This window comes from Pongo pygmaeus, chromosome 2 (assembly GCF_028885625.2).
Source record: "Pongo pygmaeus isolate AG05252 chromosome 2, NHGRI_mPonPyg2-v2.0_pri, whole genome shotgun sequence".
Lineage (NCBI taxonomy): Eukaryota > Metazoa > Chordata > Mammalia > Primates > Hominidae > Pongo > Pongo pygmaeus.
The window spans coordinates 196,617,165-196,644,824 of NC_085930.1; the positions used below are offsets into that span (position 1 = coordinate 196,617,165).

Genomic DNA, 27,660 nt, shown 5'->3' on the forward strand with positions numbered 1-27,660 from the left:
AAAAATATATAAAATATATAAATTATATAATATATAAATATATAAAATATATAAATATATAAAATATATAAATATAAGTTAAAGTTAAAAGATAGAAAAAGACAAACAAGGAAATATTAATCATAAGAAAACTGGAGAGGTTCTGTTAATATAAAACAAAGTACATACAGAACATTGAGTATCACCAGAGATAAGGAGAAAAATTTCACAATGATTAATAAGTACCAATTCATCAAGAAAACATAAAACATGATCCTAAGTGTGTATGCACCTAAATACACAACTTCAAAATATACAAAACAAAAACTGAGAGAACTGAAAGAAGGAAAAAAATCCACAATTACAGTTGGAAATTTCAAAACTCATCTCTCAGGAATGAATAGAACAAGAAGGAAAGTCTAATAAGGAGACAGTCTTGAGCAACACTATCAATCAACTTGCCCAATGGACATTTACAGAAGACTGTACCCAACAACTGCAGTATACAGGTTTTCTTCAAGTACACATGGAACATTTATCAAGAGAAGCCATATGGTAAGCCAAAATCTGAGTGTTCATAAATTTTTAAATATATACGGAATATAAACATCTATTATATATAAGAATATATAATAGATATATAACTATAATATCTATATAGAATATAGACATATAATAGATTATATATGTATCTATTTTATATATATAATAGATTATCTATATCATAGATTTCGGGGGTAATGTGCAGATTCGTTACATAGGCATATTGCATAATGCTGGGGTTTGGGCTTCTAGTGAACCTATCACTGAAATAGTGAACATAGTATCCAGTAAGTAGTTTTTCCAACTCTTGCTTCCTCACTCCTTCTCTCCTTTTGGAGTCTCCAGTTTCTATTGCTTCTATCTTTATTTTCATGAGAACCTATACTTTAGTTCTCACTTGTAAGTAAGAATACGCAGTATTTAATTTTCTGTTTCTGCATTAATTCACTTAGGATTATTGTCTCCAGCTCCTTTCATGTTGCTGCAAAGGATGTGATTTTATTCATTTTTATGGCTATGTAGTATTCTATGGTGTACATGTATCACCTTTTCTTTATCCAATACACCATTGATGGACACATAAGTTGATTCCATGCCTTTGTTATTGTGAATAGTGCTGTGATAAATATATGAGTGCAAGTGCCTTTTTTTTTTTTTTTCAGGTCAGATGCTGATGTCATAACAAGATTCAGAGGGTGGCACCTCTCACACATGTGCATGAACACCCAGCCATCACGTTCATGAACTACAAAAGGATCTGCAGGTATCTTTTTGAAAGAATAATTTATTTTCCTTTGGGTAGATACCCAATAACGGGAATTGCTGGGTTGTATAGTAGATTGATCTATTTTTAGTTCTTTGAGAAATCTTCATATTGTTTTCCGTAGGGGTTGAACTAATTTACATTCCCACCAACAGTGTATAAGTGCTCCTTTTTCTCTGCATCCTTACTAACATCTGTTATTTTTTGACTTTTTAATAATAGCCATTCTAACTGGTGTGAGATGGTATCTCCTTGTGGTTTTAATTTGCATTTCTCTGATGATTAGTGATGTTAACATTTTTTCCATATATTTGTTGGCTGCTTGTGTGTTTTTTTAAGAAGTGTCTGTTCATGTCCTTTGTCCACTTTTAATGTTTATTTCTTGTTGACTTACTAAAATTTCTTATAGATTGTGGATGTTAGACCTTTGTTGGATGCATAGTTTGCAAATATTTTCTCCTATGTTGTAGGTTGCCTGTTTACTCTGTTGGTTGTTTCTTTTGCTGGGCAGAAGCTCTTTAGTTTAATTAAATCCCATTTGTCTTTTTTTGTTTTTGTTGCATTTGCTTTTAATGTCTTAGCCATAAATTCTTTGGCTAGGTCAATGTCCAGAAGAGTATTTCCTAGATTTTCTTCTAGCATTTTTATAGGTTGAGGTCTTACATTTAAGTCTTTAATCCATCTTGAGTTAATTTTTGTATATGGTGAGAAGTAGGGGTACAGTTTTATTCTTCTAAATATGGCCAGCCAATTTTCCAAGAACCATTTATTGAATAGGGTGTTGATATAGCTTGATATTTGTCTTTGCCAAAATCTCATGTTGAAATGTAATCCTAGCCAGGCATGGTGGCTCATGCCTGTAATCTCAGCACTTTGGGAGGCCAAGGCAGGTGGATCATCTGAGGTCAGGAGTTCGAGGCTTGGCAAATATACTGAAACTCTGCCTCTACTAAAAATACAAAAAAATTAGCCAGGTGGGGTGGTGTGTGCCTGTAGTCCCAGCTATTCAGGAGGCTGAGGCAGGAGAATTGCTTGAACCTGCGAGGTGGGGTTGCAGTGAGTCAAGATCCTGTCATTGCACTCCAGCATGGGCGAAAGAGCGAGACTCCATCTCAAAACAAAAGAAAGAAATGTAATCCCCAGTATTGGAATTGGGGCCTGGTGAGAGGTGTTTGGGTTGTGGGGGTGGATCCCTCAAGTCTTGCTGCTTTCCTTGCTATAGTGAGTTCTCAAACTATCTGGTTGTTTAAAGCGTGTGGTACCTCTTCCCTTCTCTCTTGCTCCTACTCCTACCATATGAGATGCCTGCTCCCCCTTCACCTTCCACCATGATTGTAGCTTCCTAGGCCACTCCAGAAGCTGAGCAGATGCTTGACACCATGCTTCCTGTACAGCTTGCAGAGCTATGAGCCAATTAAACCTTGTTTCCTTATAAATTACCCTGACTCAGGTATTTGTTTATGATGATGCGAGAACAGCCTAAGACAGATGTTCTTTCTCCATTGTTTATTTTTGCCAACTTTATTGCAGATCAGTTGATTGTAGGTGTATGGCTTTATTTCTGAGTTCTCTATTCTGTTTTATTGGTCTATGTGTCTATTTTTGTACCAGTACCATGCTCTTTGGATTACTCTAGCCTTCTAATGTAGTTTTAAGTCTGGTAATGTTATGCTTCTGGCTTTATTCTTTTTGCTTAGGATTGCTTTGGCTATTTGGGCTCTTTTTGGTTCCATACAAATTTTAGACCAGTTTTTTCTAGTTCTGTGAAAAATGACATTGGCAATTTGATAGAAATTGCTTTAAATCTGTAATTTACTTTGGCAAGTATGACATTTTAATGACATTGATTCTTCCACTCCATAAGCATGGAATGTTTTTCCATTTGTTTATGTTGTTTCTGATTTCTTTCAGCAGTGTTTTGTAGTTCTCCTTGTAGAGATCTTTTACCTCCTTGGTTAAATGTATTCCTAGGTATTGTGTGTGTGTGTGTGTGTGTGTGTGTGTGTGTGTGTGTGTATCCACTGTAAATGCGATTGATATCTTAATTTGTTTCTTAGTTTAAATGTTATTGGTGTATAGAAATGCTACTTATTTTGTAGGTTGATTTTGTATCTTAAAACTACTGAATTCATTTATCAGGTCTAGGATTCTTTTGGAGAAAATTAGGGCTTTCTAGGTATAGGATCTTGTCATCAGCAAACAGAGAAGATTTGTCTTCCTCTTTTCATATTTTGGTGCCTTTTATTTTTTTCTTTTGTCTAATTGCTCTGGCTAGGACTTCTAGTACTATGTTGAATAGGAGTTGTGAGAGTAGATAACCTTATTTTGTTGTAATTCTTAGGGGGAATGCTTTTAACTTTCGCCTGTTCAGCATGATGTTGGCTGTGGGTCTGTCATATATGGCTCTTATTATTTTGAGGTATGTTCCTTCAATGCCTAGTTTGTTGAGGATTTTTATCATGAAGGGACATTGGATTTTATTGAATGCTTTTTTTTTTCTAGGCCCATTGAGATCATATAGTTTTTTATTTTAATTCTATTTATGTGGTGAGTCACATTTATTGATTTGCATGTGTTGAACCATTCTTGAGTCCCATGAATAAAAACCACTTGACTGTGATAAATTATCTTTTTGATGTGCTGTTGGATTCAGTTTACTAGTATTGTTTTGAGCATTTTTATGCCTATGTTCATCAGGGATATGGGCCTGTAGTTTTCTTTTTTGGTTGTGTCTTTGCCAGATTTTGATATCAGGATAATATTGGTTTAATAAAATGAGTTAGGGAAGAATCCCTCCCCTTCAATTTTTTGGAGTAGTTTCAATAAGATTGATACCAGCTGTTCTTTGAAAGTCTGGTAGAATTTGGTGGTGTATCTATTTGATCCAGGGCTTTTTTTTTGATGGTAGATTTTTTATTGCTGATTTACTTTCATAACTTGTTATTGGTCTGTTCAGGATTTCAATTTATTGGTGGTTCAATCTTGGGAGGTTGTGTTTCCAGGAATTTATTTCTATTTCCTCTAGGTTTTCTAGTTTATGTGCATAGACATGTTGATAGTAGTCTTTGAGGGTTTTTGTATTTCTGTGTTATCAGTTGCAATGTCACCTTTGTCATTTCTGATTGTGCTTATTTGAATCTTCTCTTCTTCCTCCTTAGTTAATCTAGCTGGAAGTCTATTAATTTTGTTTATCCTTTCAAAGAACCAATTTTGAAAGGTTCTTTGATCATTTGTATGGTTTTTTCATTGATCGTTTGTATGTTTTTTTTTTGTTTGTTTTTGGTCTCAGATTCATTTAGTTCAGCTCTAATCTTTGTTATGTCTTTTCTTCTGCTAGCTTTGAATTAGGTTTATTCTTGCTTTTCTGTTTCCTTTAGGTGCAACATTAGATTGTTAATTTGGGATTATTCTATCTTTTTAATGTAGGAATTTAGTGTTATAAACTTTCCTCTTACACTGCTTTTGCTGTATCCCAGAGGTTTTGGTATGTTGTGCCTGTCTTCTTGTTGGTTTCAATTTTTTAAATTTCTGCCTTAATTTCATTGTTTATTCAAAAGTCATTCAGGAGCAAGTTGTTTAGTTTCCATGTACTTATGTCATTTTGAGAGTTTCTATTGGCACTGATTTCTAATTTTATTTCACTGTGGTCCAAGAAAATGCTTGATATGATTTTCATATGTTTGAATTTATTGAGACTTGCCTTATGACCAAGAATGTGGTCAATTTTAGAAAATGTTCCATATGCAGATGAGAAAAATGCATTTTCTGTGGTTGTTAGGTGAAATATTCTGCGTATGTTTATTAGGTCTATTTGATCAAGGGTCTGATTAAAGTCCAGGGTTTCTTTGTTGATTTTCTGCTTTGATGATCTGTCTAGTGCTGTTAGTGGAGTGCTGAAGTTCCCTACTATTATTGTATAGCTGTCTATCTTTTTTTTTGATAGGTCTAGTATCCTTTTTTTTTTTTTAATGTTCCGGGATACATGTGCAGAACGTACAGGTTTGTTACATAGGTAAATGTGTGCCATGGTGGTTTGCTGTACCTATCAACCTAGGTATTAAGCCTATTAAGCCTTGCATCCATTACCTATTTGCCCTGATGCTCTCTCTCCCTCCCCTCGCCCAGCCAACAGGCCCTGGTGCATGTTGTTTTCCTCCCTGTGGCCATGTGTTCTCATTGTTCAGCTCACACTTATGAGTGAGAACATGCACTGTTTGGTTTTCTGTTCCTGTGTTAGTTTGCTGAAGATGATGGCTTCCAGTTTCATCCATGTCCCTGCAAAGAACACGATCTCATTCCCTTTTATGGCTGCATAGTATTCCATGGTGCATATATACCACATTTTTTTAATCCAGTCTATGATTGATGGGCATTTGGGTTGATTCCATGTCTTTGCTCTTGTGAATAGTGTTGTGGTAAACACATGTATGCATGTATCTTTATAATAAAATGACTTATATTCCTTTGGGTATATACCCAGTAATGGGATTGCTGGGTCAAATGGTATTTCTGGTTAAAGATCCTTGAGGAATTACCACATTGTCTTCCACAATGGTTGAACTAATTTACATTCCCAAGAACAGTGTAAAAGTGTTCCTATTTCTCCACAGCCTCACCGGCATCTGTTGTTTCTTGACTTTTTAATAATCGCCCTTCTGACTGGCATGAGATGGTATCTCATTGTGGTTTTGATTTGCTTTTCTTTAATGATCAGCAATGTTGTGCTTTTTTTCATATGTTTGTTGACCGCATAAATGTCTTCTTTGGAGAAGTGACTGTTCATATCCTTTGCCCACTTTTTGATGGGGTTATTTGTTTTTTTCTTGTAAATTTTTAAAGTTTCTTGTAAATTCTGGATATTACACTGTTGTCAGATAGAGAGATTGCAAAAATTTTCTCCCATTCTTTAGGTTGCCTGTTCTCTCTGATGATAGTTTCTTTTGCTGTGCAGAAGCTCTTTAGTTTAATTATATCCCATTTGTCAATTTTAGCTTTTGTTGCAATTGCTTTTGGTGATTTCATTATAAAATTTTTGCCCATGCGTATGTCCTGAATGGTTTTGCCTAGGTTTTCTTCTATGGTTTTTATGGTTTTAGGTTTTACATTTAAGTTTTTAATCCATTTTGGGTTAATTTTACATCAGGTTTAAGGAAGGGGTCCAGTTTCAGTTTTCTGCATATTGTTAGCCAGTTTTCCTGTACCATTTATTAAATAGGGAATCCTTTCCCCATTGCTTGTTTTTGTCAGGTTTGTCAAAAATCAGATGGTTGTAGATGTGTGGTCTTATTTCTGATGTCTCTATTCTTTTCCATTGGTTTGTATGTCTGTTTTGGTACCATGCTGTTTTGGTTACCATAGCCTTGTGGTATAGTTTGAAGTCAGGTAGCGTGTTCCCTCCAGCTTTATTCTTTTTGCTTAGGATTGACTTGGCTATACAAGCTCTTTTTTGGTTCCGTATGAATGTTAAAGTAGTTTTTTCTAATTCTGTGAAGAATGCCTTTGGTATTTTGATGGGAATAGCATTGAATCTATAAATTACTTTGGTCAGTGTGGCCATTTTTGCAATATTGATTCTTCCTATCCATGAGGATGGAATGTTTTTCCATTTGTTTTTGGCCTCTCTTATTTCCTTGAGCAATGGTTTGTAGATGAATTTTCTTAGGGTTTGCTTGTCTGGGAAATACTTTATTTCTTCTTTGTTTTGAAGCTTAGTTTGGCAGAATATGAAATTCTTGGCTGGCATTTTTTTATTTAAGGAGGCTAAAAATAGGCTCGTTATCTCTTCTGGTTTGTAAGATTTCTGCTGAGAAGTCTGCTGTTAGTCTTATAGGGATTTCCTTTATTCCTAATTTGCTTCTTTTCTCCAGCTGCCCTTAAGACTTTTTTCTTTTGCATTCACCTTGGAGAGTTCAATGATGTTATGCCTTGGGGATGGCCATCTTGTATAGTATCATTCAGGTTTTCTCTGAATTTCTTGTATCTGGATGCCAGCCTCTCTAGAAAGATTAGAGAAATTTTCCTGAATTATCACCTAAAACATGTTTTCCAAGTTGCTTGTTTTTTCTTCTCCTCTCTCAGGAATGCCAATAAGTCATAGGTTTGGTCACTTTACATAATCACATATTTCTTGAAAGCTTTGTAGATTTTTTAAAAATTATTTTTTCTTTATTTTTGTCTGGCTGGGTTAATTGAGAAGATTTGCCCCGAAGCTCTGAAATTCTTTGTTTTGCTTGTTCTATTTGATTGTTAAAGCTTCTAACTATATTTTGAAATTCCTTTAGTGAATTTTTCTTTTTTTATATATTAATTTTTTTAGTTTTTAATTTTTTTATTTTCTTTTTAGTGCAGAGATGAGGTCTCACTATATTGCCCAGACTGGTCTCAAGCTCTTGTACTCAAACAACCATCACACCTTGGCCTCCCAAAGTGTTGAGATTATAGGCGTTAGCCACCACACCTGGCTCCTTTAGTGAATTTTTCAATTGCAGGAGTTCTACTTGGTTTTTTTCTTAGTATAACTATCTCACCTTTCATACCCTGAGTAGTTTTTTTGTTTGTTTGTTTCTTTGTATTGGGTTTCAACTTGGATTTTTTTGGGTTTTCTTGCAATCCATATTTTGAATTCTTTATCTGTCATTTCAAAGTTTTCAATTTGGTTAAGATCTATTGTTAGAGAGCTGATGTGATCCTTTGGAGGTGTCAAGACACTCTGGCTTTTGGTACAGCTGGAGTTCTTGCATTTATTCTTTCTCATCTGAGGGAGCTGTAACTTCTTAATTTTGAGTTTGGATGACACTTTTTAATTTTTAATTTGTTTTCCTTTAGTGTATGAATGTGATGTATAATTATTCGGCGTTGTTTCTGGGTGCTTTCAGGGGACTGAGGCATTGTATGGGTTCCTTGGTTGTTAGCTTCTGTGTGGTGTTTTTATCATATGCTACTTTTTGTAGTGATGTATTGAATGTATGAGCCAACACACTACATCTTGTGGGGCTGAGGTTGCAGAGGCGTCAGGAAGTTTATCTCATTGACTAGTACTGAGCCTTTCTGGTAGCAGGTTTTTAATTTTGGTGGTTCAGTTCAGGCTGAAGACCAGTAGGAGGTGCTTAAGAGTAAGAGCCCGCTGACCCTCAGGTAGGCTGATGTCTGGTGGAAACGACTATCCTGATGGAGGAAGCAGGGGGCAGAGGTGGGAAGAGAGTGTTGGGATGTGCTGAGGTCTTGGGGAAAGCAGTGGGAGTGGGGGATGTGTGCACCAGCTCCTTTTCCTGAGCTAGAAGTAAGGAGACCCCCTCTGAGGGCAACCACAAAAATGGGCTCGGGGCAGGGCCTCTTCCCCCAGTCAGGTCCAGGGCAGGCAACTCCACAATTTGTCTGTCTTCCATTGTGAGAATCCTGCCACTGTGTGTAGGCAGCGGAAGTTGGCCCTTGCCCTCTCTGTAAACCCAAGCATCTTGAGATCACCTTCAACAGAGTGGAGCAACCAAGAAAAGAGCCAAAAACACTCTGTGAGTATACACACTGCTCCCTAGAAGGAAGATCCACTACTGTGTCCATAACAGTGTACAGGGGAGTGGGAGATGACCCCCTCTCCATGCCTGTTCCCGGGCGATGGGTGTTGCCACATTTAGTGGTTGGTGCTGTGCCTTCCTTTTCTTTGTTCTGAGGAGGTTTTAGTGGGCTGTACTCCCCCGCCCTTATGGGTGGCCCATACCCAGGGTTAGGTCTGCATGGGTCTCACAGCTTCCCAGGAACCCGCCAGTTCCCTGTGCTTGCTGGAGTTAGAGTGGAATATGTTTTTGTCCATAATGGAATTAAATTGGAAACCACAACAGAAATATGTATGGAAAATCTTCAATAATTTGAAATTAAACAACATATTTTTAAATACGAAATATATCAAATAAGAAAACATAAAGGAAGTCAGCAAATATTTTGAACTTAATCATAATGAAAATACAACAGATCAAAATTTCAGGGATGTAGTCAAAATAGTTCTTATGGGGAAATTTATCGTTCTTATGGGAGAAGGTTTAAAAGCAATGTATGTTTACTTCTTAAGAACTTAGAAGAAAGAAGAGCAGATTGAAGCCATAATAAACAGAAGGAAGAACGTAGAAAAGATAAAAACAGAAATCAACTAAATAGAAAGAGAACAAATAATATAGAAAATTAATAAAAAGCAAAGGTACTACTATGAAAAGATTAATAAGATTAATATACCTCAAGCACATAGCCTTGCTTGATTACAAAGAGAAGAAAAGAAAAAACACAAATTACTAACATTGGAACACTATTTTATTATCTACAGACATTTAAAAAATCTTAATACCTTAATGCCAGTAAATTAAGTAATTTAGACAAATCTGGCAAATTTTTTGAGATACAAATTACCAAAACTAATTAGAAAACAAGAAAAAATATAAATAGCCCAATATCTATTAATGAAATTAAAAGTTACTGAAAAGATTTCCAAAAAGAAAATTTCAAGTCTATATGACTTTACTCATCAATTTCATTAAATGTTTAGAGAAGAAATGAGATTGTTTTATAACAGATTCTCTAGAAAAAAGAAGAGACAGGACTTCTCAACACATATTATGATAATCTTGTTTCCAAAATCAGACACATTATAAGAAAACCACAAACCAATATCTCTTATAAATGTAGACATGAATTTCCTTAAAAGTACATCATTAAATAAAATCTAACAAATCTTAAAAAGAATAATATATCAAAACCAAGTGGGGCTTATCTTCATCATCTTAGTCAGTACTTTGTCCATAATGAAGAGAGATTTATTTTTTTGTAATTCTTAAGGCTGGGAAGTCCAAGACTGGAGTGGGGTGGGGTTGGGGGGATGGGCAGCTACATCTTGCAAAGGCCTTTGTGCTGCATCATCCCATGGTAGAAGGTGAAGGGCAAGAGAGGGAGAAAAAGACAGGGCCAAACTCAACCTTTTATAATAAACCTACTCCCAAGATAACAGCCTTAGTCCATTCATGAAGGCTCCACCCTCATGGCCTAATCACCTCTTAAAGGTCCCACCTCTTAACCCTGTTGCATTAGGGATTTAGTTTCCAACACATGCTTTGGGGGAGAAAATCAAAATGTCCACTTTGCTTGTATTCAGAGTTGAATTGGAGTTTCTAAGCAGTGTCTAAAAACAAGAAGAAGGAGGAGAAAGAGGATAGGAAAGGGAGGAAGTGGGAGAGGGGAGAAGAGAGAGAAAGAAAAAAAGAAAGAAAGAGGCCAAGCATACAGATTGAAAAAGAAGACTTGGCAGGGTGCAGTGGCTCACGCTTGTAATCCTAGAGATCTGGGAGGCCAAGGCAGGTGGATAGCTTGAGTCCAGGAGTTCAAGACCAGCCTGGGCACCATGGCAAAACCTTATCTCTACAAAAATAAAATTAAAAAAATTAGCTGGGCGTGGTGGCACATACCTGTGATCCCAGCTACAGTGAGCCAAGATCATGCCATTGCACTCTAGTCTGAGTGACAGAATGAGATCTTGTCTCAAAAAAAAAAAAAAGAAGAAAGAAAGAAGAAAGAAAAAGAAAAGAAAGAAAAAGAAAGAAAGGAAATAAAGAAAAAGAAAAACAAGAGTTAAACTATCTTTATTGGCAAATGGAGAGAATCCTAAATAATCCTTTGAAAGTACAAAAGCTAATAATAAAGTTAGCAAGGTTGCAGGATACATGATCAATAGAAAAACCAATTGTATTTCCATACAAAACAATTTAAAATAAAATTTTAAAATTAAAGCATTTTAAATTAGAGAAAATTTATTTACAACAATATTTTCAAAGCATAAAATCCTTAGGGATAAATGTAATGCAGTATGTGCACACCTCTATACTGAAAACTACAAAATATTCCTGAGAGAAATTTTAAAAGACTTAAGTGAATGGCATGGCATCCCATGCTCATTATTTGAAAGGCTAAATGTTGTTAAAATATTAATTCTCCTCAAATTAATCTATAGAATCAATTTAATCCCAATCAAAATCCCAGAATGCTTTTTTGCATAAATTAATAAGCTAAATTTAAAATGTATACGGAAATGCAAAGAACCTTAAATAACCAAAACAATTTTATAAGAGAAGATAAACTTTGGAAGGCAGATACTACCTTATTTTAAAACTTATTAAAAGCTATGATAATCAAAACAGTGTGGTATTAGGGAAAGACAGACAAATAGATTCATGGAATAGAACAGAGAGTACAGAAATAGACCCACATGTATACGGTGAGTTGATATTTTACTAAAGCGCCAAAGAAATCTAATGAAGAAAGACATTCTTTTAAACACGTGGTGCTGCAAAAACTGGCTCCCTGTAGATAATAAAATAAACTTCAATCCATAGCTTACATCATACTATAGTACTAACCTGAGATAGATTATAAACATAAAAGCTAAAACTACAAAACTTTTAGTAGAATATATTTGTGATCCTAGTGTAAGCACAACTTTCTTAGAAAAAGCCATTAAGGAAAATGAATAGTCAAACTAAATTGGGAGAATATATATATATATATATATATACACACCACACACACACATATATATATCTGACTTCTATTATATATAGTTATAGGTAAACAATTTTTATACTTCAATAATATAAAGACTTTACAGTTATGCCTTGTAACTCTTATGATATTTTTTAGTTGACAAAGTACTTTTCTACCAATGTTTTTATGTGGACTTTTCAACATTACCCCATGAGATTAAACAGTATTAGGATTATTTTTCTAATCTTACAAATGTAAAAACGAAGCTCAGAAATGTGTGTTTTCCAACAGAACTAGAACTAAATCCGAGTCTTTGAGGCACCCAGTTCATCATCATTGCCATCACACTGGCTGGTATGCCTCGCTTAGTTGATTTCTGATATGCCTCTCCTTATGGACTGACTCCTCAGGCTTGCCTCTCAATTAGAACAGCCCTGGCACAACACTAACCCCTTACCTTGCCAAACTCCAGCTCCGAGCTTCTTGTCTTTCCAATTCCAGATTACAGCATTAAACTCTGGTTGAGCCTGAATGATCCCATATAGTCCTTCCCAGGTAAAAAATTCGTTAGTTGATGGTTTCTTAATCACAGCTCAGCTGCCTCCTTGGGTTATTTATCCGATTCTGGGCATGTCACAAAAAGAATGTTGTTGAAAGGCAATGTAATAAGTATGCATCAATCTTGCAGCCTTTCTTATTAAGAAATTTCAAGAGGGTCCACCTTCTGGAAGGAAGCAGCACTTTGCTACAGAGGCAAACACATCCCACGGCATTTTATGAACCCCTTCTGAAGAGAATGGAGAGACAGCTCATGTTAGTGACAGATGAGTCGCAGGCAGTAAGAGGGCAACAGGGAGTCAGACTGTTACCTATTAACGTTATTACTATTGCTGTTGTCATTATTATGATTATATTACGCATTCACTTAATGGTAACAATACGGCCTGGACCCAAAAGAAGGCTCAAAAAAAAAGATGTAATCTCTTCCCAGAGGCCTCATTTTTAAGTCAGACATGTTTCCGGTAATCCATTGTCACAGTCCTCTGGTGCCGCCTGTTTGGGTATCTGTCTGTGTGCTCTGACTAGCCTGGTCAGATAAATGTCAATAAATTGTGCGCACAGAGGAATTTTCTCTCTCATGTATGCTTTACTTTTGATAAAGCAGGGCCTATTCTGAAGATAACATGATAGATTTATTGACATAATCATGCATATACTTCCATCTTCTCAAATAGGTCTTGGAGAACCTAATAAAACGCCTGGGGTTGAAACTGACCTCAGAGATCCAACTACATAGAGCTCAAATTCTGCCCTTCAGTCGCCATCCAGCTTATGCTTGAATGCCCCTAATGTTGGAGAACACAGCACCTCCTGAAACAGTCCATTCCATTCTTAGACAGCTCTTCCTTTTATTAGTTCTTAAGTATCTGCCGAGTCACCTCCCTTCTCTTTTCAGAGACCGGCATTCTCCAATCTGTATAGGAAAACAGCTTTCTCCTATCTTTGCCCATGGCTTTGCCCTCACTGGAGTTCTCCCTAGCACTGGGGAGTTCTCCTATTGCTATGGTTTTTCCATGGCTGCCCTGCAAATCCTCTGGGCATCACCTGGAGCTCATGCTCCAGTAAAGGGGCTGTTGCTTAATAAGCCTCCCCAAAATGTAGTGGCTTAAAACAATGATCCATTATTTGTTATGATCTGAAGTGTTGGCTGGGGAGTCTGCTCTGCTGGTTTCACCTGGGATCCCTGCTAGGGCTGCATTCAGTTGGAAAGCTTGGCTAGGCTAGAAGAGGCAACATGGCCTGAGTGTCAGGTATTGCAGTTGGTGCTGACAGTGACTAGGACTCCTTGGTTCTCCTGCAAGTGGCTGCTCGTTCTTCCCTAGGCTCAATTGCCATTCTGACATGGTCTCTGGGTAGCTTTCCAAGGTGGCAAACATGGAGCTTACAAGGCCTCTTAAGGCCTAACCTCGAAAATAGCACATTATTTCTGACACATTCTATTGGTTAAAGCCAATCACAAAGCCAGCCGAGCTTTGGGGTGGGGATATCGACTCCATGTCTTAATGGAGTGTGGCATGTTTTTCGTTTTCGTTCTACTAATGCCCTGTCTGCTAGAAAACACAGAAGATTGAAAGTACGGGTGGAGCACAAGGGCTTCCTCCTTCTCTTTTTTCACTCTGTTTCTTCATTTTCTTAACACCAGTCTCTCTGGGTATATGGTGTCATGCAAATTTCTTTTCTAAGGAGTTTCAATTATCTTGAAAGAGAATTATTACATAAAAAGGAAGAGAGCATGGTTGTAAAAAATGTAAACATTGCTTTGAATCTCAAAAATGAAGGCACTTAAAGACCTGTGAGGGGGTTCTCTGTGGCCATTTTACCAAATCTCAGTCTGGTTCTTCTGTCCTCAGGTTCAATAATTTCTGCCTCTTTCATACCAAGGGCCTCATTGTTCAAGGGCCTCTATCCAAATTTCCACCCCCTCCACTTCCTTCTAGGAAGCCTTACCTCTTTACAAAGGATGAGATTCCCCTTACTCAGATTCTTTATCTTTTCTCGATATAAAAAGGGTTTAAGATTGAAGCATGTGATCTTAGCACCCCAAGCCTTCACTGATGTTGGTCATCAGCCAAATTTCAGACAGGCAGGCACAAAATTCCTGGGGCAAAGTGAGCAGAGTGTCCCATTCTAGAGTTTTTTATTTGATGGCATCTTGTGAAAGCTGAGGCTGTCAGTTATTCTTTCCAGGAACCTATTAAAATAAGATCAGCTCCCAAGAACAAACGACAGGTGTGTGTGTGTGTGTGTGTGTGTGTGTGTGTGTTTGTGTGTATGTGTGTGCATGTACATGTGTGCACATGTGTGAATAGGTTTAGGAGTGGGTGTTGAGGATGGTTCAGGTAGAGTGGATTTTTATCAATTAAGAATGGAGTCAATTTGTCAATTGAAAATGGAGTTAGTGAAGCTCCCAATATTGAGTAAGAAGTGTCTGGCTTCTTTTCTACTCAGCTTTGATCTCTGATGGAATCATAAAAGTCTCATGCTGCAGACTGGATTCAGTGGTTTCCAACCCCAACCACACATATGCATACACAGACACACACATATCTGAAGGGATGTCCTGACTCTTTTTACTATGTCTTAGGGGAAATCTACCTTCTTATAATCTCCACCCACCTGTAATAATTTTCTGCTGCAGACACACAGATAAGGTCTAATTCATCTTTTTATGAGAGGCTTTTGTGTATTCCAAGATAATTACCACCAGGCACAGTGGTTTATACTGGTAATTCCAGCAATTCAGAAGGCTGAGGCAGGAGAATCACTTGAGGTCAGGAGATTGAGACCAGCCTGGGTGACATAGTGAGACCCATATCTAAAAAAACCCAAACAAATAGAAACAAAAATAAAAGTTAGCGGGGTATGGTAATGCATGCCTGTAGTCCCAGCTACTTGGGAGGCTGAGGCAGGAGGATCACTCCTTGAGCCCAAGAGTTCAAGGCTGCAGTGAACTATGATTGTGCTGCCGCAACTGCAATCTAGCTTAAGCAACAGAGTGAGACCTCACCTCTAAAAATTAAAAAGAAAAATATAATTACTATGTACTTCCCAAGTTTTCTATTGTCCTAGCTAAACATTGAGGCTGGCTGAATACAATATTACCTGACAAATGTCATGTGATTGATGCAAAAAAAGATGAGAAAACATATTCATGCTCATACCTATTATTTTTACGCTAGATATTTCAGTAGTGCATCCAGCAGAAATTCAAATTGTTAGATATAGGACATAGATAATGGGTGGAATATGGAACATGGAATATTAAGTCATCAATTCTGCTCTATTTCTTTTTGTTTATGTGTCCAGCACAGTCAAAAAAGATAAGAAGGAAAAGACTGTGAAAGTAGGTTGTCTTAATCCATTTTACGCTGTTATGATAGGATACCACAAAGTGGGTAATTTATAAAGAAAATAAATGTATTTCTCACAGTTCTGGAGGTTGGGAAGTCCAAGAGCATGGCACCAGCATCTGGTGAGGGTCATCCCATGGCAGAAGGATGGAAAATAGAAGCAAGCATGAGAGAAAAAGAAAGCACACGTTTATAACAAAGCGATTCCTTCAATATCTAACCTACCCCTGAGATGACAGCAGTAATCTATTTGTGAGGGTGGAATGCTCATGACCTAATCACCTCTTAAAGGTTCCACTTCCCAATAGTGTTACGCTGGCAGTTAAATTTCAGCATGAATTTTGGACGGTACATTCAAACTACAAGACAGATTTCATGTTCAATCTAATAATTCTCTTCCATAACTGGACAAGTCCTACAAATAAGGTTAGTATTTAATAACATTCAATAATATTTATTAAACACCTACTATACATCAGTCACTGTGCACCTGGCACCCAGAAAACCCGGTTGGGTGAATACTAGATATCACTTAAGTCATACAACTCTGTGAGGTAGAAATTATCCCAATTTTTAAGATAAAGAAATTGGAATGTGGGTAGGTTAAGTGAGTAGGCCAAATTTTTACTTCAGTAAGTATAAAGCTACCCCAGAACTTTTGTCTCCAAACTCAGTACTTCTCTTTACTCTACTCAGTGCATGCCTGTTCTGTGCATCGGGTGGTGGGGTTAGACACAGCACAAGAGGTTTTTGCCTTTGTATTTTACCCTCTGCATGGGAGGAGGAGAATTCAGAGAGGAGGGGAATATTGAGCTAGTCCTGCAAAAACAGTGGGCAGAGGAGGCATAGGAGGGGACATCAATACAGGAAGATTTAAGAGCCAAGATATATAGAGAGAAATTTGCCGGGATGGTCAGCAAATATTGGGCAGAGTGGTCTGGCTAGATGGTGAAAGACCCATATTGGGAGTGAAAGGAGGCTGGTTTGAAACTCTGTGTTAGTTTGGCTATAGTCCCTGATAGAGTGTGACTGTGAAGAGCCTTGAACAACAGATTAAGAAGCCTTGTTCCCATGGTTGGTCAGGCCCAGTGTATTGATTGGCCGCATTTCCAGAGGTCTAGATAAGCCTGCATCAAGGAAAATTCCTTTTTTGTTGCTGCTGATGTTGAGCATGTTCTGGGCTGGCCTTTTCTCACCATTGGAAAGGTAAACAACTGTAGGATTTAGATTTGAGTTTGACAATAGGAAGTAAGGTACCTTGCTTGACCTGTGTACTTACCAGTAGAATGGGGAGAAACATAACAATTATTTACATGGTATCTGGCATATATTTTTGGGGGTAGTTCCTAGAAATATTTAGCAACAGAATTCAAAGGGTCCGGATCCAGCCATTTAAGTCTTAAGCTTTTCTTCGTCCCAACTCCATCAAGAGGGAGTCAATGAATACTTCTAGCAGAGTTGTCACTTGATGAAAAGTAGTGTGATGGGACCACCAATCTGGGGCAGATGTCCTAGCATGGCTTAGAGTAGAGATCCAGGAAGCAGGAGGACCAGGTAAGAGACAAGCGTGGTGGAAGAGTTGTCAGGAAATCTAATAAATTTGTCCATGTATTTATTTATTTATTCATTCATTCACTCATTCATTTATTCATTTATTTAGTTACTCAAGAATTATGTAGGAAGAACCTACCATGTGCCGGGTTGTAGGTCAAAGCTCTGGAAATCAGAGGTGAACAAACTGGACATAATTCCTTCCCTCAAATTATTTACAGTCTCTCTTCTAAACTTATTCTTCTAACATTTCGATGCAATCTTTCAGTGTTTTAGGATGGTGGGATTTTACCGTATTTAAGATGTTTCAGCAAAGGGAGAGGGTAGTTGGTTATGTAGTGGTCTCGCTGACCTTAGAGGTAGTTGTTGCACTAAGTAAGAGTCTGACTGAAATTTCTACTAAATATCTCCCAACACAGGAAGATAAGCATCTAGAATTCGTGTTTATAGGATATGCATCTGAGCCTGTGATGAGACCTCAACTGGGATTCTTCTTAAAAGGAGTCAAGAAATGAAGTGAGAAGATTTTTTTCTTCTTTATTCTCGAGCAAAAACAATGTAGGATAGAGAAGCCACAGGCCAAACTCTCTTAGGAAAGCTGGCCAGGAATGCAAGCACTGTGAAAGTTCTTTCACAAGAAAAGGAGAATTGCCTTCTAGGATTATCCTGATTTCAAAGTCAAGGTAGCATGAGATTGGCTTATTTTTGCTCTGGGCTTGAAAATTTAACTGACTCAGGAGAGAAATGTTAGGACCAATTTCTGGCCTTGAGAAATTCCCTATCAGGAGGTTGGTACAAAGGTGCATTTGCAGTAATCAGCCTTTTTCTTTAGCTTACACCTCCACCTGCATCATGTAATTGCATCAATACCTCCTCAAATTCCCATAAGATTATTTTTGAGAAAACTTAATGTGTTACTATGTAACTTCTCTGAGCCTCAGTTTCCTCACCTGTCCAATGGGGCTGATGATATTTTAGCAGCACTAAGTTGTATCACAGAAGTAATAAGCCAAATTAAGTTTAGCAGACTTAAGTTGTATCACAGAAGTAATTATCCAAATATAGTACATAGTAGCTCGCTGTCACCTAATACTTGCCTCATACCATCACATCTAGGAAAGTTAAAATACCTTTTCTAAATGACACACTTTGTGAGAAAAGTTAGACCAAATATGTAAGGAAGAAATTATTAGTAATATTTTCCCCAGTCGGTTTCTAAGTTCCTCAGATTATTTATCCCAAGATTTGTGGGAAGAAGCTCAAATGAGACAGGGTCTAGGAAAACCTGTTGCAAGCTATTAAGTGTACTCCGCCTATAGGGGACCATCTTAGACCTGAGGGGGCCTGCTTCCTTGCTTTCAGCAAGACTGCTTGTGCCCCAAGGCCAGCATCAGTGCATGGAAGAGGGCTTATTATCAGCCCTGCATGCCTGCTAATGATGACCACAAGCGGCCTTGAAGAGGCTTTTCATCACCACGCCTTGTCTTCTTCCAACTCCAATTTGTACAGGCTATGGGTTGCTTCACTTCCAGGAGCCAGACCCCAGGGGCTGTTAATAGCCAAGGTCACCAGTGTGAACCTCCGCTCATCCTAGCCAGCATGGCTCTGACTTCCCAAGAGAAGATAAATGACTGATAATCACCCCCCCCCCGCCAGAGAGGAGAGAGTGACACTTCTCATTAACAAAGGGCTGGTCAGGGAGTAGGATGCAAATGGCACTGATGCCCCTGTGGCTGCCGCCACTCTCATTGCCTCCTGGCACATCACGGCAGCTGGATGACAACTTGTCTCACTGAAGAACTCCGAAACTGTTTCTAGGGGTGCTTTTGGGAGAAGCAGAGGCAAATCCTGCCAGAGCTTTCTGATACCAACCCTATGGCATTTGTCTTCTTGACTATATACCTGAGGCTGCAGCACAGTCCTCCACTTGAAATGTAGGCCTAGAGGAGGACCCACCTCTAGAGGGACTCATTCCAGCTTTACTTTCTTCGAATACACACGCATGCACATGTGCACACACACACCCCTACACACACACACACACCTTTTTCTTATTTTTTTTTTAGGGCAGTGAGAAATTCTCAAATTTCAGTGTGCATCAAAATAACCTGGAAAAGTTATAAACATACAGGGCCACACCCCAGACCTACAGGGCCTAGAGAACCTATGTTTTAACCAGTTTTCCAGGTAATTCTGATATAAAGGATCATGAGATCACACTTTGAAGTATACTATTCTAGGAGTTAAAAAATAAATACAGAACCTATTTTATAGAGTGTTAAAAACTGGAAGATAATTCAAAGATATCTAGAATAGCCTTTTATTCTACAAATGAGACAGTGGACAGAGGCCTAGGCTCTAGCTGCCTGTCAGAGTTCAAACCCTGGCTCAGCCTCTTACAAGCTGGATGATTTGGGGTAAGTTACTTAAATTCCCCATGCTTCAGTTTTCTCATCTATACAAGAGAAACAATATAAAATATTACCTACCTCAGAAGAGATTTTATGAGGTTTAAATGCATTCATATAGTCAAAGTTTTGGAAAAGTGCCTGGCACATAGTGAACATTCAATAAATTATTTGTATCATTCAGGTTCAATCAGAAAAACAGAACCCCTTTGAGTAGCATAGAATATGGCATATATTACAAGGCTTAGACCAGACATAATTGTGGGAGCTCATTATGTTGCTACCTTGGGAGGCAGTTTCTGCTTTTGGTGCTGGCCCTAATGTCAGCAGGGCCAGAAACATAGAAGAAAAGATAGACATCAAGTAGGAATATCAAGGACAGACTAGAATCTGCAAGAATTAGCTGGAACAATATGTGCTGCTTCTTCAATCTCGGTGATGCTGTTGGCCTACAAGATAAGCTGGCAGCCTGCATGATAGAGTCACACCTGCTCTTGTCCCAGTACTCAGAGAAGTTGAAAGAGGGGATCTGGCAGGAGCTGAAGGAGCTGCAGTGTCAACTGTGCTCTAAACCAACCAAGTAAGCCAGCATATCAGTGACCATGTGCAAGAGCTTGTAGCTGCCCTCATTAACCTTTAGAGGATAAAGAAAATAAAATAGCCCTTCTTCACTTTCCCCTTTCAAATCTCACGTGACTTGGAACACTAATTTGTGGCCAAAGTTAACCTGAAATTATATAGACAAGGGGACTCCAAGATTTGTAATTCCAGCTTAGCTAAGTTGACAAAGTACAAAACCATCATATTGTCAATTTCTCTTAATACACATCAGGAAACTGAAACAGAGCTGGTGAGTACCTTAGGCAAGGTCACACAGCAAATTTTTGGGAGAAGAGAGAGAGAGAAAGGCCTAGGTGTAGGCTACTCAGCTTCTGACATTCAAACCTCCTGGTTGCCACAAAGAACTTAAGAAGGTGTCTCTCTGAATGTTTCTTAAACCTACGGAGGGAAAGCCCAAGGAGATGATGGGTCTGTTTCAATAATACATTCACTGAGGGACTGCTAGGTGCCAGTTAGTCTGTCATCAGGCAGGTAGGACTCCCTTCTTTGCTTACAGAGAAGAAAACTGCATTGGTAAGTACAATAAAAGGCCAAAGAGATACATGCTTCAAGGGAGAGACAATGGTAGTGTTTTAGGGTGGAGCTTGTTAAAAGATGGGTTATCAGACCATGTCAAGTGACTTTTGCCTAATACTCAAAAGTCATCAGTCTAGATCCTATTCTCTACCCTCTTATGTCTTGCTACTCTGCCCAAATGAAGTACGATATATGGGACAATTTACTTTAAAGCCTGTTGCTACTGTGATAACATGGATACTGTTGTTTTCTCCAACATCCATCTGAGTAAATCAGGCTAAGCATAACCTCCTTGCCGCAGTGGTTGCTTCAAGTTATCCAGAACTAAGCCAGGTACTAGAGTTCGTTTGGTTGCTGGTGTTGAGATGATCACTTAAAAAATTGTCTAACTCTTTGAGACCAGCCTGGCCAACATGGTGAAACCCTGTTTCTACTAAAAATACAAAAATTAGCTGGGTGTGGTGGTGCACACCTGTAATTCCAGCTACTTGGGAGGCTGAGGCAGGAGAATTGCCTGAACCCAGGAGTTGGAGGTTGCCAGATATTTACTCAATGGTTGGAGGAAGTGCATTTCCTCTTCCACTAGATACTAAAAAGGAGTTATCACACTGATTGTGCTATCCTCAGCTGACAAACACAGAAGGAACCAGTTGTAGCCTAGAGTCAACATTATGGATGGCAGAATGAAAGAAACATCATTGAGCCATTGAATCAACCATCTTGGAAGCCTGCTTGAACTCTAGGCTTTCCAGTTAACTGAGTCATTATGTTATCCTGTGTTTGAAATAGTTCAAGTTAGACTTTTCCATTACGTGTTATAGAAAACATCTGCATTAATACACGTGCCTTTGAATATGCTGAGGATTTTTTTCCTCTGCTAAAATAACAATTCTTCTTACTTTACCTAAAGTCTTCTACTTTTCTCTCAAGAACTTGTTCCATTGTCTCATCCATCCCAAAGCCTTTGCTGATCTATTTCCAGAGCCTCTATTCCCACTTAGGTTCTGATATTCTTTCAACTCTTGTCTGTTTTTCCCAGAGGTGCCAAAGACCACTGGGCTTGGTTTTACGTTGTGTCTCTATGGCTTTTGACTTTTGGTCTTTCATTGACTCTGGCTTCACTGCTGCCTTTCTGAGTCTTCCCAATTAAGAAAACTTAGAGGAGAATGCCCACACTCAAAGCACCTAGGATTGCCAAGAGAGAACCTTAAACAGAAGAGAAGGTACTGGAGTCCATTTGGTTGCTGGTGTTGAGATGACCACTTAAAAAGTTGTCTAACTCTTTGAGACCAGCCTGGCCAACATGATGAAACCTTGTCTCTACTAAAAATACAAAAATTAGCCAGGTGTGGTAGCACACACCTATAATCCCAACTACTTGGGAGGCTGAGGCAGGAGAATCCACCTGAACCCAGGAGTCAGAGGTTTGCAGTGAGCCAAGATCATGCCATTGCACTCCAGCCTAGGCAACAAGAGCAAAACTCCTTCTCAAAAAAAAAAAAATTGTCTAACTCTTTGTATGGAAAGTTTGGAATAATCAGGGACTCCTATCAAGACCTTTAGCTTCCACCATGCAAACATCATATAGGATGAATCACCTTCCGGATCTTCCAACCAGGGTCTTTGTTCAGCTTGAACAACTAAAATTAGCACTTTATTCACAGTCCATAATGGCTGGGGAATTATTTCATACACATGGGACAAAGGAGAGGGATCCAAAGAGGGCCCTCTTCCCTAAGTCTCATTCATGAGATTCTTCTCATTGAAGAGGCACTCTTCAAGCGTCCAATTTGCTGCAATTATAGCAATCAAAAAAGCATTCAGTCTTCTTCCGCACCTGACAAGCTGGCTCATGCATTCTCACCAACAGTGGTGGGGTGGATGCTATTGCAGCTCCCATCCCCCGATTCCAGCTACAGCCACTAATACCACCCTTATCCCCACACCCAGAGCTAGAGGTGGTTCACAGTCCAAGGAACTCTGTCATGTTAACATCGATGGTAGACCTGTAGCTGCCCAGAATCACATGGGTTTACTGGTTCTCTAGAAAGAGACTGGTTTGCCTTTAGTATTGGCTTATAAATATCTCTATCCCCATGGCCTGAAAGAGAACTGATGATAGATAAACTTCTCCATTATGTAAGTTTCTAAGGGCTGATAAATAAGTTCCTGCCATGATAACAGGTGCAGGTGTAGTGCCATGGAGAAGCTGGGGCCTGTCTGATTGCTGCATTGTGCCAGCATTCATGTTACTTGAATGGGTGCTTTGTGAGAATACAGTCTCTGCAGATTGCAGGGACCGGCTGCTGCTGGTGAAAGGGTGGGGGTCTGTTGATTAAAGTCCCATTAACAACACACAAATAACTCTCAGCTTCCTCTTCTCACTTGCCTCTTTGTTCTAGGCCAATGGCTCTCAGGAGAGCTGAAAATGTTATTTAATTATTTCTAACCCCTATACTGCTGCTACTAGGACTCCTTCTGGAATATCCATTCCCTGCAAGGCATCTGTATTCATTCTCATGAGCCACTCCAGGCTTGCCAATGGATGAAAGAAGTCTGCAACCACTGTAAACAATCAGGCTGGTGTTGAGTCACTTACGTGGACCACCACTGTGCCACTCCTTCTGAACACTCCAGCTGCTCCACCTCTGACATGCTTCCATCTACCTTGGAGGCCAGCTGACCACAGCCCTTAGATCATTACTCGATCTCTCAATCCCCTCTGAGAGTCTTTGGGAAACAACATGCGAATGTTTATCATTGTTAAGTCTGGTCACTGAGCCTCATGGAAAATTCTCCCCTCTTTTCTCAATTTTCTCATTTATAAAATGGGAATAATGAGAATACTCAGACCTTCTTCAAAAGGTTATTGTGAGTCCCAAGTGAGATAATACCTGCAGAATACTGAATATTCAATTAAAGAGGTGCTCAGTAAGAGCACTACTATTTCATTACTGTTTCTCTCATGTCAGTTATTAGGGTATTTTAAAATATCTTTCTCCAGAATGTCTTTCTATCTCCCAATGTGACGATAGGTTCTCCTAGAGCAGGGCACTTCTAAATTTTCTGATGTGTCCACACAATTTATCAGGCAGCTGGAACATGGAATGAACACTTGCATGGCAGCCAGGAGCCTCAAGCTGGAGTCCCAGCACCACCTGTGATTACCACATTCCTCTGTCTGGCTGTCTTTCATTAGGTCTTCTATTATCTCCTCTCTGCCCTCACTCTCCCTTCCCTTCTTAAATCCCCATCCTTCTACCTTGGGCTCACCTACTGAAATCTCACTCCACCTTCCAGTTCAAACCAAATTCCCCACCTTCTGGGAATCCCTTCCTCAGTAGCTGCGGACTACACTGGCCTGTTTTTTCCCAGACTTCTCATTCCTTCACGTTAGCACCACAATGCTTAGCAACTAGTGGCTTTTTCAATAAGAAAGATGTAGTCTTATTTATCTCTTTGCACAACTCCCTTCTCTATTGTGTTTTCCACATTTACATAGAACTTTGGGGAAGAAATTGGCCCAGTGGCCAAATCTGGACCACTTTCTTTTTGTATGGTCTAAAGCTAAGAATGTTTTTGTACTTTAAATAGTCAAAAAAAGATCAAAAGAAGAAAAATGTTTCATGAAGTGTAAAAATTACCTAAAATTTAAATTTTGGCATCCACAAATAAAGTTTTATTGAAACATAGCCACACTCATTTGTGAAGCACATTCACTGTGCACTGGTTACCAACTTGTCTGAGTCTGGAAAGGCAGAAGATCCTCAAACATAACAAATTACATGAAACAAATTTATTATTTACAGATAAACAGCAAGGGATAACAGAAGTGTAGGATTGATTGTGAGCTTCTCCCCCCAAACTCAGAAAAGCTGCCAGGTAAATGAGGTCTCATCTGCATGTGCCCCACTTGCATTACTGCTGAGGGACCCTGAAAAGCAGACAACCCTGGGTTTTACACCCTCCCCAGGGTATAAAAGGACTCACTAGGCTAATGTGTTGAAGAACATCCCGTTTCTAGGTGGAAACTGGAACAGAGTCGGCCTGTTCCAGCCAGTCTCTCCTTGTCTCAGGATGTTGCATTCTCAGCATACTTTACAGTTATTCCAGGGAACAACAGCGAGAAGGGGAGAGAGCTGGGTTGGTCCAAGGCCACCTGGAGAACTGTCCTGCACCTGTGTTATATATTGTTTATGGCTGCTTTGACACTGCAACAGCAGTGTTGAGTAGTTGCAGTAGGGACTGTTTAACCCACAAAGCCTACATTACTTACATCTGGACCTTTGCAGGAAAAGTTTGCTGACCTGTACTTTAATATATAAAAACCCATTCACATTTGCACATTCATTTGGTAGTCACTACAGGCCTATGGTAACATCTCCATTTTCAGAAACTCACAAAAGTAAGCTGCTTGCTCAAGACTGCACGGCTTCAAGGTGGCAGAGCTGGTAGTTTCTAACTCACTCACCTCATACTCAGACCTGCAATGTTTTTCAAGACAGTCAATATTTCAGGTAACTCTTCTTTCTTGTAATCCATTTCCTATTACATGCCTCACTTAGCATCTCCAATGAGCTCCCTCAAGAAATGTGAGCTTGCATCAGTGGCTGCCTAGTCTCTCTGAAAAGTGATGTAATTTTTAGCAAATTAAAGCCCATCGGTAACCGGTAAACTGCTCTGCTCTTAGCTGGCTGGGCCCACAAGGCTTTATCGAACCAACCATAACTTCTTCCTTGGCTGACTGATAAGGTTTAATTAGGAGGAGGTGACATGTTGCTGGTGACCACCGATTTATAATGAACGGCAGCGAGTTTTTTGAAGGGACAGGTAGACATGCTGGCCCCCATCCAAGCCTGCCTGCCTGACCTGTCTCCTAATCTCTTGCCACCCTCCCTCTTTGCCCGAGCTCATGTGGTGGGTGTTCACAGGTGTCCTTAGTCTCTGTCTTGATGGCCCTTTGTCTTCAGGCATACTCTTTCCTTGGGACATCTTTTCCCAGAGCTTGGTGATTTAGGGGAAATTATTTTCTTACACTGAGCTTAGTTTCCTCATCTGTTGAATGAGAATGATGCTTCTAGCTTTCAGCACAGTTGAGATGATCATGTGTGGCAATTTATGTAAAGTGTACCTAGCACAGCTCCTGGCACATCAGCAGGACTCAGTAAGTGATATTACAGAATTTTCTATGATACTACTGTATCTTCATTCTGAGTCTCAGCAAGGGTGGGCACTAAGCCTTATCTTAGGAGGTCGTTTCTTCTTTCAGGTGCTTTATGATTGGGCATGATCCTTTCTCCATCCTTGCCATTCAGTGCTCAAGTTCCCTGACACTTCCTCAGAGCTCACTTGTCAGGAAAGCCAAGAATGTCTGTTGATGTGACTCCTGCCCAGGTAGGAAGTGGTGGTTCTGAACCAGAGCTGAGGTCCCTTGATAGGCTCCATGGAATGGCCTTTGTGGCCACTGGGGCCACTAACCAGGCCTTTCTCCCTCCCACAAATAAGGGTTCCCAGACTTTCATTGGGAGGGCAGTCTGCTGGAGAATTCTATCCAGCTTGTGAGGCTGATGTTTTTCTTCCATTCAGGCCATCTACTGATTGGATGAGGCCCACCAGCATTCTGAAGGGTAATCTGCTTTACTCAAAGTTGATCAATTTAAGTGTTAGTCTCATCCAAGAACACCTTCCAAGGTGACACATAAAATTAATTAACATTATGCGTTAGCATGCAGAGTACTCGCCATGGTCTCTCCCTGACAATTCTTATTTTGTTTGTCTTTCTAAACAAATGTATTTAAGAGGTAAAACAACTGGAGAGCCATATGATGTTTCTTTCTCTGTTCAAGGTGGTCGAATAATACTAATATAAATATTTCCTCATGGGGAGATTAACTATCTCAATTGTATAAAGCATTTTCAGTCTACTCTCTCATTGTTTTGTCATATAAGGCCAATGATCAACTGATCTGATGCATTCATTTTTCAGACAGGGAATCTGAGACCTGGCTGGGAGAAGAGGACTTGCCTGAAGTTATCCCACACAGCAAATTAGTTGGAAAACCAGGATAGTTGATAAATATCCTGAAGCCCAGCCAAGTAATGAAGCCAGAATTCAGAAAGCTGTTTTGACTAGATCTGGGATTTTTACAATAAAGGATCTGTAAGGGATATTTGTGAAAAATTTTGACACTTGACGGCTGTCCTGATTCATTCAGCTACCTGGGTTATCTCTGCCTCTCCTTGACTTGTGTTTTGTCTTTTAAGATGGCAGTCTTGCTCTTTTGCCTGGGCTGGTCTTGAACTCCTGGGCTCAAGCAGTTTTCCTGCTTCAGCCTCCTGAGTAGCTGGGGCTACAGGAGGACATCACTGTGCCCAGCTCTCTCCGTATCTTTGACTAGGTTATTTTACAACCCCATAAGATAGAAATGAAGTTATAGAAAGCTGATAGGAATACAAATAATTATTGTCCATAGAAATGCAAATTGGATCTAATGGAAATCAACTGATTTATTTCCGGCAGATAGTGACCACTTTTGTATCCTTTTGTAAATTCATTTCAGCATTCCATATTTGACTAAAAATGTGTGACACTCCCAGTTTGTTTTTGAATTCATTGTAACATCTACCAATTCCCTCATTAATTAATGAGTTAAATAAAGCCTTTGGCATGTATTTATTTTGTATTTGTAGGAGAGTCATGAGTATATCTTCTTTTAAAAGGTATTCTTCAGTAGGTCTTAGTGTGCACGATAATTACATCTTATTTTCTCATTCTACACTGCTCCCACACCTCACTCAGAATAAATGTAATCTCCTATGAGCTTCTGAACATCATGAAGAACAACAGCTCATT

General features: G+C 39.1%; 1 long non-coding RNA gene and 1 other non-coding gene across 3 annotated transcripts; one reads left to right on the plus strand and one right to left on the minus strand.

Moving 5' to 3' along the window:
• The first annotated feature begins 446 nt into the window (after positions 1–446).
• Positions 447–27,490, plus strand: LOC129032507 (uncharacterized). Of its 2 annotated transcripts, XR_010125648.1 has the most exons (4): positions 447–534; positions 1,185–1,285; positions 17,682–17,778; positions 26,794–27,490. It is a non-coding gene; the product is annotated as an uncharacterized LOC129032507 (long non-coding RNA). The 2 variants fall into 2 exon arrangements; XR_010125649.1 differs by lacking the exon at positions 17,682–17,778 and having other exon boundaries at positions 452–534.
• On the minus strand, positions 1,179–1,279 carry LOC129034456 (small nucleolar RNA U13). Its single transcript, XR_008501930.1, has one exon. It is a non-coding gene; the product is annotated as a small nucleolar RNA U13 (small nucleolar RNA).
• Positions 27,491–27,660: the final 170 nt, after the last annotated feature.